We start from the raw sequence: 15,847 nt of genomic DNA on the forward strand, positions 1-15,847 counted from the left end.
ATACCACCTTACTCCTGCAAGAATGGCCATAATAAAAAAATAAAAAAATAACAGATGGTAACATAGATGTGGTGAAAAAGGAACACCTTTACGATGCTGGTGGGATTGTAAACTATTACAATCACTATGAAAAACGGTGTGCAGATTCCTTCAAGAACTAAAAGTAGAACCATCATTTGATTAATCAATCCCACTACTGGGTATTTACTCAAAGGAAAAGAAGTCATTATACAGAAAAGATACATCACACACATTTATAGCAACACAATTTGCAACTGCAAAATGGTACCAGCCCAAATGCCGATCAATCAATGAGTGGATAAGGAAATTGTGATACACACACACACACACACACACACACACACACACACCATGGAATAGGACTCAGCCATAGAAATGAACGAAATAATGGCAATAGCATCAACCTGGATGGAACTGGAGTCCATTATTCCAAGTGAAGTAACTCAAGTGAAGTAACACTGAATGATAACAGATTTGTTAAGTTTAACTTATTTGTGTCATGATTTAATAAAAATAAAACCTATTTAACAAAAGCAAAAATAGAACAAAACTTCACACTCTCAAAAAGGACAATAATATGACCTGCAAGATTTATAAAGGCAGAAAATATTAGAAGCTTCAATACTAAATTTTCTGAAAAAACACCAGTCTTCCTCAACAGATAACTGGACACACAGAAAAGCAGAAATTCTACCCCTCTCCCCTATAAAAACAGTTAAGTCTACCCAGAATAACTGATTAGATGGCTTTAGGAGAATGATATAAATTGAGTACAATGTTCCAGGCTTGTGGAAGATAGTTGAGGTAGAAATGTTTTTAGTGGAAATCTGGAACAAAGTCATGTAGTCATGTTTCAGACTAAACATGAATAAATTAAAATTATAACTTCACATGGATGATACTGGTGAAGGTTCTACTTCAATGCTCAATGTCAGATGTGGTGTCCACATCTGAGTAACCATGACTAGATTCTGATTCTACATGTTATGCCTATCTAGAGTAAAAACAAAAGAAGGCAGTGGCAAACAAAAGCAGGCAATGTCTTTCACAACTGGCCTAGAGTTGTCTAGGTAATTCTGGCATTTCTGAAGGCAGGGGGAAATTTATGGAATGAAGAATGAACAGAAATGATGAAATACGTGTTCCTCTTTTTTTAGGCTTTTAACAACAATGCAGTATTTAACATTGAACAGGACATGTATAATAATCCACAGTCAACCTGGATATAGGAATATACAGTTCCTCTACTCTTTAGGCCAGTGGCTCCCAATCTTTTTGGTACCAGGGACTGGTTTTGTGGAAGACAATTTTTCACAGACAGGGGTGTAGGGGAGAGTGACGGAGGCAGGGGCATGAAGGGATGATGATTTTGGGATGAAATTGTTCTATCTCAGATCATCAGGCATTAAATTCTCATAAGGAGTGTGCAGCCTAGATCCCTCAAATGTGCAGTTCACAAAAGGGCTCATGCTCCTATGGGAATCTAATGCTACCCTGATCTGACAGGAGGAGGCGCTCAGGCGGTAATGCTTGCTTGCCCATTGCTCACCTCCTGCAGCACAGCCCAGTTCCTAGGATGGATCCTTGGCATAGAAGTCTGGGACCCCTGCTTTAGGCAACAGTTCCATGAAAGTGTTGCAAATTCATAATTGTTAATAAATATGAAATGGAAAGAGTCCTCCTATAAGGGACTCAAGCCCTTAGTAAAGAATTAGGATCCAAGAAATACCGTTAGTTCCCAGCTTTTCAAAATCTCACTATGGCTGCAATATGCTCACACCACCATGTATCTTAGACTACTGCTAATTTCAAAAAAGTTTTGAGTTTTGAATGTACCTTTTAGATTTTTAACTAAAGATATTAAAACAAACTGGTAATATCCTTAAGAATCAGAGAGCTAGTGAATAAAGAGCCAGGATTCGAATGTGGCTGTCTGAACTGTTCACTTCACTATTATACTATACTATACAGTAGTCTTAACAAAATAAGGTAGATTTATAGAGGCATCTCCAAAATGGGGAAAAAAAAAGGTAGAAAATCAAATGTATTGAAGTAAAAGGTGTGGGACTAGACCTATAATTCTCAAAGTCTCATGGTTTTTGGAGAGTATGCTAGTTTCTATGTTCATATCGATAATCTTTAAAAAAAAATAATTCCGGGCCGGGCGTGGTGGCTCACGCCTGTAATCCCAGCACTTTGGGAGGCCGAGACGGGTGGATCACGAGGTCAAGAGATCAAGACCATCCTGGTCAACATGGTGAAACCCCATCTCTACTAAAAATACAAAAAATTAGCTGGGCATGGTGGCGCGTGCCTGTAATCCCAGCTACTCAGGAGGCTGAGGCAGGAGAATTGCCTGAAACCAGGAGGCGGAGGTTGCAGTGAGCCGAGATCGCGCCATTGCACTCCAGCCTGGGTAACAAGAGCAAAACTCCGTCTCAAAAAAAAAAAAAAAAAAAAAAAGTCTTACAAAAATAAAATAATTCCACAAGAATGTAAGCTCCTCAAAATCAGGAACCACACTACATTAATATCTGTACTCCATAGTTAAGAACAAAGCTTAGAACAAGTTATCATATAGTAAAGGTATTATTTGAATGCATTTAATGTATTTATTTGGGAGGTATCTTTTAAAAAACGATTATATTTTTAAAAATATACATGGGCACAAGTCAAAAGCAAAACAAACAAAAATACTTATTAACTGAAGCGGTTTAAAACAGTATGCAAGAAGAATCTGGGCTGGATGTGGTGGCTCATACCTCTAATCCCTGCACTTTGGGAGGCCGAGAAGGGCAGATCACCTGAGGTGAAGAGTTCAAGACCAGCTGGGCCAGAAAAGTGAAATCCTGCCTCTACTAAAAACACAAAAACTAGCTGGACATGGTGGTGCATGCCTGTAATTCCAGGTACTCAGGAGGCTGAGGCAAAGAACTGCTTGAAGTTCTTTGGAACTTCAAGGAGGGGGAGTTTGCAGTGAGCCAAGATTACATCACTGCACTCCAGCCCGGGTGACACAGTGAGACTCCATATCAAAAAAAAAAAAAGAAGAATCTGTATTAAAATTTTTACACTATGCTTATTTCTGGATCCCCATTGCCCCTTCCCCAATAAAAGAAGAAGAATGAAGCATGGTGACCTGAAAAAAGATTTATGCTTTGCTGTATTTTTCATCTCAGTGATAAAAAGAGATAAAGAACAAATTATTAACATAACGTAAAAAGGAAAAAATTCAAAAAAAGAAAAATGGGAAAACAAGAAAAAGAAAAAAATCACGTGGATTTGAATCCTATTATTCTCTGGTTTCAATAAAATGGAATTAAGTCCAAAGTACTCATCTCCCAAGACTTTTTTTGTACATTACATTCTCTAGATAGATTCATATTTCTGTATTTAGTTTTCTGGTTGTTATCTGTAGTGGAATATACAACTAAGATAAAAAAATTTATAATAATGTGCAAAGTTCTAATTACAACCATGGAGTTCTACTGAACAATTAGGCATTGTCAATACCACAGATGGACAAACACATTGTCAATACTACAGAGGAAGCACTGTGGTTAAAAATCTATCTAAAGGACATCTAAAAAGCATCAAATTACCAAGTACAACATGATATTTCATGAACTAAAAAACAGACAAATAGCAAGGAAATAAATACTGAGAGTATTGGATTGCTTTATCCTTAATCATATGACCATGCTTAAAATTCACGTAAAGATACGCTCTTTCAGTTACTTGAAAGACAGCCAATAACCTTGTTGAAGGTAAAATCAAATTATTTTAGCTCCAATTTTCAATTTTCTTTTTCTTCTCCTAGGTTAAATTATTTACATTTATATTTATATCAAACTTGTCCCCCCCCCAATCAAATTAACAAATAATCTTTACCTTGCAGAGTATTTCTATTTTTTTTTTTTTTAATTTTATCTATCTATTTATTTTATTTTTTTTCTGTATGGCAGAGCCTTGCTGTGTAGCCTAGGCTGGTCTTGAACTCCTAGGCTCAAGTGATCCTCCTGCCTCAGCCTCCCGAAGTTCCAGGACTCCTGCCATTTTATAAATGGAATCATTTTTTTTTAACTTGCTTGTTTTTTTTTTTTTTTTTAAATTATACTTTAGGTTCTGGGGTACATGTGCAAATCATGCAGGATTGTTGCATAGGTACATACATGGCAATGTGGTTTGCTGCCTCCAACCCCCACCCCCGTCACCTATATCTGGCATTTCTCTCCAACCTCCCCACCCTCTGCTGTCCCTCCCCTACCCTCCCCAACGGACTCCAGTGTGTGATGCTCCCCTTCCTGTGTCCATGTGTTCTCATTGTTCAACAACGTGTGGTGTATGATTTTCTGTTCTTGTGGCAAAGTATTTCTTAAATATTTTCTCACAATATAGGTGCCAGTCTTCAACAATGCTTAGAGCCCCTCTTAGAAAGATTTAGCAATAAAAAGTAATTTAAACTGTTAATGATGCCAAAATATTTATGCTTATCAATCTCTCGGGCAAATCTGTATAGCTGCAAATACCTTTATGAGATCTAAAGATGAAAAGTTTATTTTTAAACTCCATCAAATGGATATACTATAGTCTTAAAAGAACATCTTAACGTATAATTCCTTATTTATAATGAAAAATTACATTAGGCATAATGAGTATCTGTGAGTTACATTAGGCATAATGAGTATCTGTGAGTATCTGTGAGTGATATGCAGAGAATGCATATCACTGAATGGGATCTGCAAAGGAAATTTATAAGAACTCTTCAATGTATACGGAAAACTTGTGAGTTAAAAAAAAATCTTAGTTGGTAAATACATTCATTTGCCAGATCTCAGAGGGATCTGAACAAAAAATTATTTTGCTGATAATTTTTTTGAAATACTTTTCCACGTAACTCATCAGACTGATAAAACATCAGGTATAGACAGTCTTAAGCCTTTATAGTAACAACTTTGTCATCAATTTACAACTGACTGAGGGCCAGTTTGCTTATCATTAACCAACTTAAAAAAAAATTAGTGATGGATTAGTCAAAAGGCTGGAATTATAACTACATTTTTTATAGTAATGGTCACTGTCATTCAATGATGTGTCAAGAAAAGATTCCATGCATAAATTCTTCAAGGCTTTATCTCAATAGTATTTTCTGAATTGGTAATTAATTAAAACAGAACTATGTACCCAACTGCAATGAACAACTGGACGTGAACAAAGCTAGCCACACTTGAGTGAACATGTAGATGGAAATCTAACGCAACACATTCTATTATCTGATCCCCAAGTCAGAATAGACTTTCTTTTCTATATTCAATTATTTTTCTGTGTGCTTCCTACAAATGGAAAGTCACGAAGCCTCTCAGTATCTTGTACTGATGTAGATGGAAGTAAGGCTGCTGCTTTAAAGAGCAATGCATGGCCGGGCATGGTGGCTCACGCCTGTAATCCCAGCACTTTGGGAGGCCGAGGCGGGCGGATCATGAGGTCAAGAGATCGAGACCATGGTGAAACCCCGTCTCTACTAAAAAATACAAAAATTAGCTGGGCGTGGTGGCACACACCTGTGGTCCCAGCTACTCGGGAGGCTGAGGCAGGAGAATTGCTTGAATCTGGGAGACAGAGGTTGCAGTAAGCCGAGATTGAGCCACTGCACTCCAGCCTGGTGCCTGGCAACAGAACAAGACTCTGTCTCAAAAAAAAAAAAAAAAAAAAAGAGCAATGCATTTCTTATTCCCACTAATACCCAATACTCTATTGTTCAGTTTGAGTAGTCTTCATAATGTAGCTAACCAATCTAAATACTAAGGCACTTAGCCTCAAGTTTAAAAAACAGAGAAACTACTACTAAGAGGGGGCCAGCTCAAACTTCTGCACGTGATTTTGATAAATCTGGACACACTAGTTCCTCTCACCAACACTCAAGTGTCATGGCAGCCTCCCTTATTTCATCAAGGCCCTTCCAACCATTACGGGACAAGCAGAAACCTGACAAATATTTATGTCTTCAAATCACATTATCAATACCAACTTAAAAAGATATTTTAAACATCTTCTTTTGATTGAGCTCTCCTCAATCATTCCCACTAATCTCTATGCATTTTTCCTCTGAAGAGGATATTTTTGTAAACCAAAAATAAAATTCTAGGCCCCTCAACTTACTGAATGGACCCCTTCTCTTGGCCAAGGGTATTCCAAAGTAAACATGAAAAATTAGCTCAGTCTATGATGGGAAGGGGGATCAGACACACCCCATTATACTCTCCTCCTTTTGGAATTCTGGCACAACTGGCCAGCATTAACATTAAAACAGAGATCTTAAGACTGACAAAACAGACTCTTTGTAGCAATAAAATGCCAAATTCCAAACTGAGTCTAGTACAACATCACACAACAGATAGCAGGCTCTGAAAGAAATAGAGGTATTTTACCCCAAAATATTTCTTAGACTTATTTTGAAATGGCCCTGCAAAGCTGTCTTTTGTGTGGAACATTCTATAGAAAAAGACCTTTCTGGTCTTTTTTTTTTTTTTGAGATAGGGTCTCTGTTGCCCAGGCTGCAGGGCAGTGGTGTGATCACAGCTCACTTCCACCTTACCTGGGCTAAAGCAGTCCTCCCACCTCAGTCTCCCAAGCAGCTGGGACCACAGGTGCATAGCATCACACCTGGCTAATCTTTTTTAAAAAAATTTAAATTCTTTGTAGAGACAGGCTCTCCCTATGTTGCCCAGGCTGGTCTTGAACTCCTAAACTCAATCAATCTTCCTGCCTTGACCTTCCAAAGTGCTAGGATTACAGGTGTGAGCCACTATATCACCTCAGGTTGTTTTTTGATCCAGGAAAGATTTAACTAAGAGTCTATCACCTTTCAGGTTCTGATAAGAGATAACCATCTATTCTCTTAAAGCCTGCTATGTGGAGTCTTAATCTACATAATAAGAACCTTGGTCTCCACAACCCCTTACCTTATCTTAACCCAGACACTTCTTTCTATGGATTCCAGGTCTTTAGATAACAACTTAATTCTTTCGACTAACTGCCAATCAGAAAATCCTTGAATGTGACCAGATGTGGTGGCTCATGCCTGTATGTAATCCCAGCACTTTGGGAGGACGAGGTGGGTGATCACTTGAGGTCACGAGTTTGAGACCAGCCTGGGCAACATGGCAAAACCTCATCTCTACTAAAAAAAACACACACACACACACACACACACACACACAAATTAGCTGGGTGCGGTGGCAACATGCCTGTAATCCCAGCTACTCAGGAGGCTGAGGCATAAGAATTGCTTGAACCTAGGAGGTGGAGTTTGCAGTGAGCCAAGATTGCACCACTGCACTAAAGCCTGGGCGACAGAGTAAGACTCTGTCTCCAAAAAAAAAAGCAAAAATAAGGAAAAGAAAAAAGAAAATCTTTGAAATCTTTGAATACATGTATGATCTGGAATAGAAGTCCCTGCTTTAAGTTGTCCTACCTTTCCAGACTCAGCCAGTGTACATTTCACATGTATTGACTGTTATCTGCCTATAATTTCTATCTCCCTGAAATGTATAAAATCAAGCTGTAACCCAACCATATCAGGCACGTGTTCTCAAGACTTCTTAAGACTGTGCTTTGGGCCTTGGTCACACATTATTTACCTCAGAATAAACCTCTTTAAAAATTTTACAGCATTTGACTCTTTTCATTGACAATGTAATGATGTTTCATTGATGAATATACTAACAACTGTTTTAAATTTGACAAAATAAGTTTCAGCTGTGAGAAATACTATGGCTTAAGCCTCCTTCCCTACCAGAAATTACGTCTATGACACTGAATGACATCTGAGGCAGTTGTCTGGGAAATGCTCCCACATAGCGCTGGTCATCATTTGCTGCAAGGGGAAAGGAGCACACCCAACCCATAGAGGCATCCTTTCCTCACTGCACTCTTCATTCTTCCGTTCCCTCAGGTGAAGAAGCTTTCTCCAGCAGAAACACCAGGAAGCCTTCTTTAATTTCCTTCACTGCAGATCATTGGCTTGGCCTCCCTAAGAGTATCTGAGGCTGGAGAAGACTCTGAGCCCCACAATCTAGAGAAATTCAGACAACTGATTCTGTTTCAGTGACTACATTTTTTAAATACATGGAATACCCAGAAGTACCTTCATTAAACAATACGTACTAGAAGAAATTGAGTCTCCATTGTTTTTTGAAACTCCCTTGGATGCTTGAATTTTCCTTATTTGGCAAATGACCTGGTTTCCTCCTCATTTAGATGCTAAAGATGGAATTTTTAAAAAATTAATTGGTTCATTGTTCTATCATAAATACCAGTAGAAAAGTGAAGCAAAGCCAGACTATAAAGAATAGTAAGCTGGCCACAGGGCTGTACTGGCTCACACCTATAGTAGTCTCAGCACTGAGGGACGCCAAGACAGTTGGATCTCTGGAGCCCAGGAGTTCAAGACCATCTTGGCCAACATGGAGAAACCCCATCTTGACAAAAAATACAAAAATTAGCCAGGCATGGTGGTGTGCACCTGTGGTCCCAGTTACTCAGGAGGCTGAGGCAGGAGAATCGCTTGAGCCTGAGAAGTCAAGGCTGCAGTGCCGTGACCATTCCATTGAACTCCAGGCAGGCAAGACCCTGTTCCCACCCCCCCAAAAAAAAGATTAGTAAATGACTGCTACCATGGTAGTCCCAAAAGGTAGACAGCTCTCCATAGCTTGTTTTTTTAACAACTGGTAGTCATTTATTAAAAATAATTGACTTAAGCATCTGCAATGGTGACTTCAACCTCAACTCCTGGCTCAGTAACAATAGAAGTAAGCTGCTTAACAATCTCAGAAAGACTGTGCAAGTCAGTGAGTCACATGTGGATTCTTATCTGGAAACAATGCCATGTCTCAGAACCTTCATAAGAAGTTTTTCTTGTAATGCTTCTCAAAGTTTCCGTAGGCATGCAAACTGGTCCTATCACTTTGAGATTCTTTTCCTTTGCTCTACTGATCAAGTCAGCACACACCTTCTCCAAGGATTTTAAGTTGCAGCTCGTTAGAGTGATTCTAATTTGGCAAACTGCCACCTCTGGCTCCAGGGGCATTTTTCTTTATCTCCTGACCAACCTGTTTCTCGGCGAGAGCCAACGGCAGTGAGTCAGGAACAAGAGCAGGCTCACCACCACTCCGCATCACCTACAAGCACATGTTTATCAAAGAGTTACATTTTTTCTTTAAACTAAAACATTCAGGAAAGTGAACAGTCCCAACTTACAAGTGACTATGTGACTATGAATTTTCTGACTATGAAAGAAAAAAGACAACATGCTTAAATTCCTGTTCTATCTCTTACCAAGGCTCCCAAATGCCAATCTTAACTCATTCGTCCCCTGACCCTTCAATTCCATTAATCCAACTAGATCCACCTACCTACACCCTTCCAACCTGGACTCTTATCTTCAACTTCATACAACTGTGTCCTGCCCTCCAACTGAAGCTCATTTCTGAGCCAAAGACTTGAAAGGATCAAGGCATTTTGAAAATCTCTATCAGCTTCTTCCCTTACCCCCAAATCTCCACATTTCTTTCATCTTCATCATTGACTCTCCTCTTCCAATTTTCTCTAAATGTCTTTGTAAAATGCAAAGTCCTTCAGGTGCCGTTAGGTTAATCACAAATGGATTACAACAATGGATGAGGTTACAAGGGAATCCTGTCCACCCTTCCATGGATTCAGGGAACTCCTGATGTTCCATTTACTAACCAGAAACACCAAGGCAATGAGCAACCCTCTCTACAACAGCCAGATGTACATCTAGGTCAAGATCTAGATATTAAAAGAACTGTATCACCACAAGGGCTCCAAAATTTCCCTCCATTCTCAATTCTGGTTTCTTGCAAACTTTCAGAAAAGTTTCATATCTAGGGATTCAAATTTAAAAAAAAAGAAAAAAGAAAGAAAGAAAAGAAAAAAAGACTGTGTCTTTCTGGTTGCTCAAATTATATTATGGAAACGCCTAGTAGTATCAGCTCAACTCTAGCCCCCTACAGTAGGGATCCCCAACCCCCAGGCCACAGACAGTACCAATCTGTGGCCTATTAGGAACCGGGCTGCACAGCAGGCAGGAGGTGAGTAGCAGGCAAACAAGTGAAGCTTCATCTCTATTTACAGTCACTTCCCATAGCATTACCACCTGAGCTCCATCTCCTGTCAGATCAGTGGTGGCGTTAGATTCTCATAGTAGAGTGAACCCTATTGTGAACTGCACATGGTAAGGGTTCTAGGTTGAGCGCTCCTTATGAGAATCTAATGCCTAGTGATCTGTCACTGTCTCCCATCACCCCTAGATGAGACTGTGTAGTTGCAGGAAAACAAGCTCAGGACTCGCACTGATTCTACAGTAAGGTGAGTTGTATGATTATTTCATTATATATTACAATGTAACAATAATCAAAATAAAGTGCACAATAAATGTAACACATGTGAATCATCCCAAAACCTTCTTCCCTTTAGAATATATCACGAACTAGAAAGTATACATACCCCCGACCCTGGTCTGTGGCAAAATGGTCTTCCATGGAACTGGTCCCTGGTCCCAAAAAGGGTGGGGACCGCTGCCCTACAGTTTTCAAGACATGAAGTAACTAATTGGCAAAACATAGCTGCACTGACCTCACCTGAACTGCCAAGAACCACAGGCCTCATCTAGGTCCATCCCAACGTCTGGAGTAATCTTGGCTAAATTCTTCCACATCTCAAGTTTCTAATGTTTTCATGGAGAGGGTTAACACTGCTGTTTCCTAGTGGGACTATTACACTAAATTAGTAAACATGTGAGCCTATGGTAACAGAAGTTATACAGGTATGAACAAGTTTCTGTACATTTATTTCATAACTAGAATACTGTCTTAGACAAAGCTTTATTGCGCTTTTCTTCTGTGTGTCCATATTTTCATATTAGCATGAAAACAAAACTAGGTTCTTCATTTCTCTTATTTAGGTACGCATTATCTGATGACAAGTTTGCGTTGTTTTTTTTTTTAATGTAACTGTGCCTAGCAGAAAATCTACTTGTAAGTGGACATTCAAAAGATGGGTGTATGACTGAATTACTACTGAGCAGAAAATTACCCCTTACTTATTTTCTATATAATTTCCTTACAACCAGTCTTTTTGGTTATATATCTTTCAGGCTGAGTTCTCATGGAAAACCTACAGGTAAATGATAATCACTGGTTATAAGAGATTCTAAAATATGCTGTTTTCATGCATGTATCAAGACACTTTTTGGAAACTCGTAATAGCAAAGAACTTTTCTACTACAAGTTTCCAGTTAAAAACTGGGCTGTTTCTAGCTACAGCTTTAACCCTAGATTATTAGTGATGCTAACACTTGATTCCAAATAGTCTTACTTTCCTCAAATAAAAAAACTTAAGACAGAAAGATAAAAACAGGTTTTAACTTATATTCCATCACATAGAGAAATTACAAGTTCCAATTTCTTAAGGGTTTTCTTTCAATGTGGAAATTTATCATAGAGCAAGAGAAAAATAAAAACAATATGTGGTATGCTCACATTTTTGAGAAGTAATGCTAAAAAGTTTTTTAAGAAAGACAGGCATACCTATAGAGCAATTGTCATGTGTAAGATTAAAAGATGGAATCACAATTTCATACTGTGTTACAAGCCACAGATATCTCATTTGTTGTCCAGACTTCCCTTTTTGGAAGTTGAAAAATACTTTCAATTGGATACCAATCTGAAAATGAAAACAAAAATAATTTTTTAAGACAGTTAAGTCCTCCTTGTTTGATTATGCACCACGCTGTGGTAATAAAGTGATTCATGGAACCTATGTTCATGTTAAAAAAAAAAAAAACAACTTTAAATTATGTTTTCAGTTCTGTGACTTCAAAATATCAAAAATACCAACCACTAGAGATGTACTTTAGAATATATCACAAACTAGAAAGTATATATACTTTTGGTTGGGCACAGTGGCTCATGCCCATAATCCCAGCACTTTGGGAGGCTAGGGTGGTCAGATCACTTGAGGCCAGGAGTTTGAGACCAGCCTGGCCAACATGGTGAAAACTCCGTCTCTACTAGAAATACAAAAATTAGCTGGGCATGGTAGTGCGTGCCTGTAATCCCAGCTACCTGGGAGATTGAGGCAGGAGGATTGCTTGAACCGGGAGGTAGAGATTGCAGTGAGCCGAGATCATGCCACTGCACTCCAGTCTGGGCAACACAGTGAGGCTGTGTCTCAAAAAAAAAAAAAAAAAAAAGAAAGAAAGTATACATAATTTCTAGTATATATTCCATGTATACTCAGACCTCTTCAATCAGATTCTGAGGGTGAACCGTGGCATTTGCATTTCTTAACACGAATTTAAGATTTTCCAAAATATACCAACCCTGCATGCAAATGACAACAAAAAAGCTGGATAAACATCAAATAATTTACCTTAATCTAATACCGCTAGCAAAAAACATAGTTGCCTTCAATTTTTGGGTTTTTTTTTTTTTTTTTTTTTTTTTGGTAATATACAAATCACTATTACCTAACAGTTTACCTCCACCTGCCTAACAAGACATAGTCATCATTGCCAAAACAATCTTAAGTACTGGTCCGGCGTATCTCTCATTATAAAAAAGCCACCAAAGATCCAAACTCAGACCAGATGTCCAGACTTCAACATAATAGCAATTTTTCCCAAGGACAAAGCCAAAAATAGATCCTGAGCTAAATGGGAATTCCTAACACTAAGATCCATCCTTATAAGCCCTTTCTAGGGATATGCATTTTAAATGGATCAGAGAAGTATGTTCCCTGAACAGGTTAACATAGGCTATTTATCAAATGAACCAATTATCAACAGGTAGAGAGCGAGCAGGACCCAACAAAAATAGGTCATACCAGTAGCAACTTTGGACAGAAAACAGGGAAACTACAGAAAACAGATGAGTGTTGAAGGTCAGAGGGACAAGATATAAACTAAATTCACTTTCTTTACAAATGTATCAGTCAGTAGGTGGAACCACCAACAAGATTTTAACTAAAAGATATGTGGTCCTAAATTACTGAAACTGTTTTTTGTTAAGCTCCCACACCTCTCTACATATACACGGATACATGAGAAAACGTTAAGTGAGAAAAATTCCATCAAAAGAGGATGAACGTGTAACAAAATCCAATACCAGGCTTGATAAATCTTGCAATCATAAATTCTATGGATAATGAAATATTCTGCATCATCACACCCAGACCAATGGGAGCATTATATATGCATATGTTTTGTACTCGAAAGGATGAAGTATGTAACTGTCTACTGTACCGCGTCGTTTGAAAACACTAGAAAATTCTACAACAATTCTTCAAAGTTTTCAAATAAATACTCTGTCCATCTTAAACCTGAAATGCACTTCAAATTGCTAACATCTAATTTCTTGTTGACTGTAGATGTTGTCGCTTCTATTTTCCTCGTAAAAGGATGCTAAATAAGGTTCCAAAGAATGATTGCTACATTAACCAAAATTATGCACTGCCAAGCTGTCTCCAGCATCAACTATGAAAGACAGATAGGAAAGAATCAAAAATCCAGTTTCCTACATGAAAGTTGAAGCATTGCTTCTTTCTTTGTTCTCTTCCGTGGGATTTTTCCATTGTCCTCCCAAATGTGACAATTTGCAAATACCCACATCTAGAAGCACATTCTATGAGAGAAAAGACCCCAGTTTCAAAACTTGAAAAAGTGCTTTAATTCTGTAAGCAAAGGTTCAGCAAATCAGCTAGCACTAATCTTGACCAAATGAGTGAGTCAGCCTTGTCACAGAGATGAAATTTCACATTTAAAATCCTACAAACATGGTAACTCCAAGCATTCTACCAAGAACAAAGAATAAACTCTTGGAATAGTCACTTGTAAGGACTAACAACTTGTATTTAACATATTTTACACTGAAGTACTAGATGGTCTCTACAGTTCCCTTTAGGTCAAACTTTCCTTAATTCTTCGAGTAACTTCAGACTATTCTTTGAGTCTTAGTAATTACAAATAGGACCTGAATGAGAAAGAAAATTCAGAATTAAAGTTGTTATCAGTAAGCCTAATTAAACAGTACAGACAGAAAGATGGCAGTAGAATAAAGCATTCTACATTAGGAGAAGGGAGAATGGAGAATATAATCAGTAGTTCGCAGCCCCATAAATGAAGCGCAGCATACAACAAAGTCTGGCTGGGATTTGGGATATAATGGACAGTATCTCTCTGCTCTTGGGTGGCAACTAACGTACCTATACAGGGATAGACTGTGGCGCCTTTTAAAGCGATACTCCACCTTCTGAAGTAACCAACCACCCTCAGGAAAACATGTCAAACCAGAGAGTGAATCCTCTAATTTTAGTGAGTCGTCTCCCTTACCGGCAGTTTTCCTACTTTCTATCTTACAAGGAAATCCACACACTCAGCGCCGCAAAATGTTAAAACATCTCACCCCTATATTGTGACTCTGGCACTTCTGGTCAGAACAAAAGCTATCGTTTTAACTAGGGTGGGATTTATGCTCCCCGTTCAGTGAAGGGCAGTGGCTACCGGCAGGGTGCAGGCAGGCTCCCTGCGTTGACTCTCGCTTCCTGTCACACTGTGGTTATCACCGTGACGGACCCTTGACATTAACAAGTCTTCGACTGAAAAACTGATGGGACCTGCAGCTGGTGAGGGGAAGCGTGGTGGCCCTGCGGAGTGCCTCGGCGGGGCCAGGAGGATGGCACTGCGGTCAGGCACCTCCGCGGCCCCGAGTAGGGTGAGCGAGCCTTTCCTGAAGTTTCCCTTCCTTCCACAACATTAACCTGCCAAGCCTCCCGCCCCCACCCCGCCCTATTAGGAAAAGTCACGCCGGCAGCTCACTGAAGGGCAAGGGGACAGCTCCGGGCGCCCCTCAAAAGTTGGGTTGGGCGGCGGCCACAGCTTAACGCTCCTGCAGCAGAGTCGGGCCCTCACCGCTTCCTCCGGGGGCAAACCTGAGCTGCCAACTTTCCCGATGCCCACTCCTCTGCGCGCAGCAGCCCAAACTTTGAGGTTCGCCCACGGGCCGCACCCCGGGCTTGCGGCAGCGGCGCTGACCTTCACGCGAGCCCGGGGCCCCGCACTGGCCGCCAACCGCCCCCGAGCCTCCCTGCCTCCCCTAGATCCCTTCTCTCTGCCTCCCCCAGCCCTTGTGGGAAGCCCGCGGGGGGAAGATGGCTGCAGCCCGACTCCGCGTGTCACAACTGCCCACGGCCCTCGGGACTCTGGAGAGCCCGTGTCCCGGCGCCTCGGCCGCCCACTCACCACTGGTGAAGGGCTCCATTTTACCCCCGCCGCGGCTCCTCACAGCCCGAGAGCCCGAGCTTCCTACTCCGAGCGCTGAGGCGGCCCTGCCGACTGAGCATGCCCAGCGCGGCCTCGGAGGGCTGCCGGGGAGGTGCCGCGAGGGGCGGCGCCGCTCCACTGCTCTATGGTTCCGCCGTTCCGGGTTTTCGCGGCGGCTGCAGAAAGAGCGAGGGAAGCTAGAGGGAAAAGCACTGTCCGACCCCCGGCGGCTCCGCGGAAAGGCCAGGAGGGAGCTGGTTCGCGATAGGGGCGGGGCCTGGGCGGGACCCGGAAAGCACCGCCCCTACCTGAAGCTGCCCCGGCTGCGGCGCTCTCCTGGGCGGGGAATGGAGTTCAATCACTCAACAAATGAGGGGCCCTACTGCAACCCGCCCGATCCTGGAAGCCGAGATACCTGCACTGCGCCGGAAAAACATGGTCCCAGTCCCAGGAACGGACAATCCAGAAACAGATCATAAATAAACA

At 40.6% G+C, this 15,847-nt stretch overlaps 1 protein-coding gene across 1 annotated transcript in view; it reads right to left on the bottom strand.

Moving 5' to 3' along the window:
• Positions 1–15,847, bottom strand: part of LOC135274887 (leucyl-cystinyl aminopeptidase-like) — a 29,605-nt gene extending 13,758 nt beyond the window's left edge. The window contains exon 1 of the mRNA XM_064376170.1: positions 15,777–15,847. The gene's annotated coding sequence lies outside the window, so the exon portion shown is untranslated. The remainder of the gene's footprint in view (positions 1–15,776) is intronic.

Source organism: Aotus nancymaae, unplaced genomic scaffold (genome assembly GCF_030222135.1).
Source record: "Aotus nancymaae isolate 86718 unplaced genomic scaffold, 86718_ANA_hifiasm-v0.15.2.pri h1tg000014l, whole genome shotgun sequence".
Lineage (NCBI taxonomy): Eukaryota > Metazoa > Chordata > Mammalia > Primates > Aotidae > Aotus > Aotus nancymaae.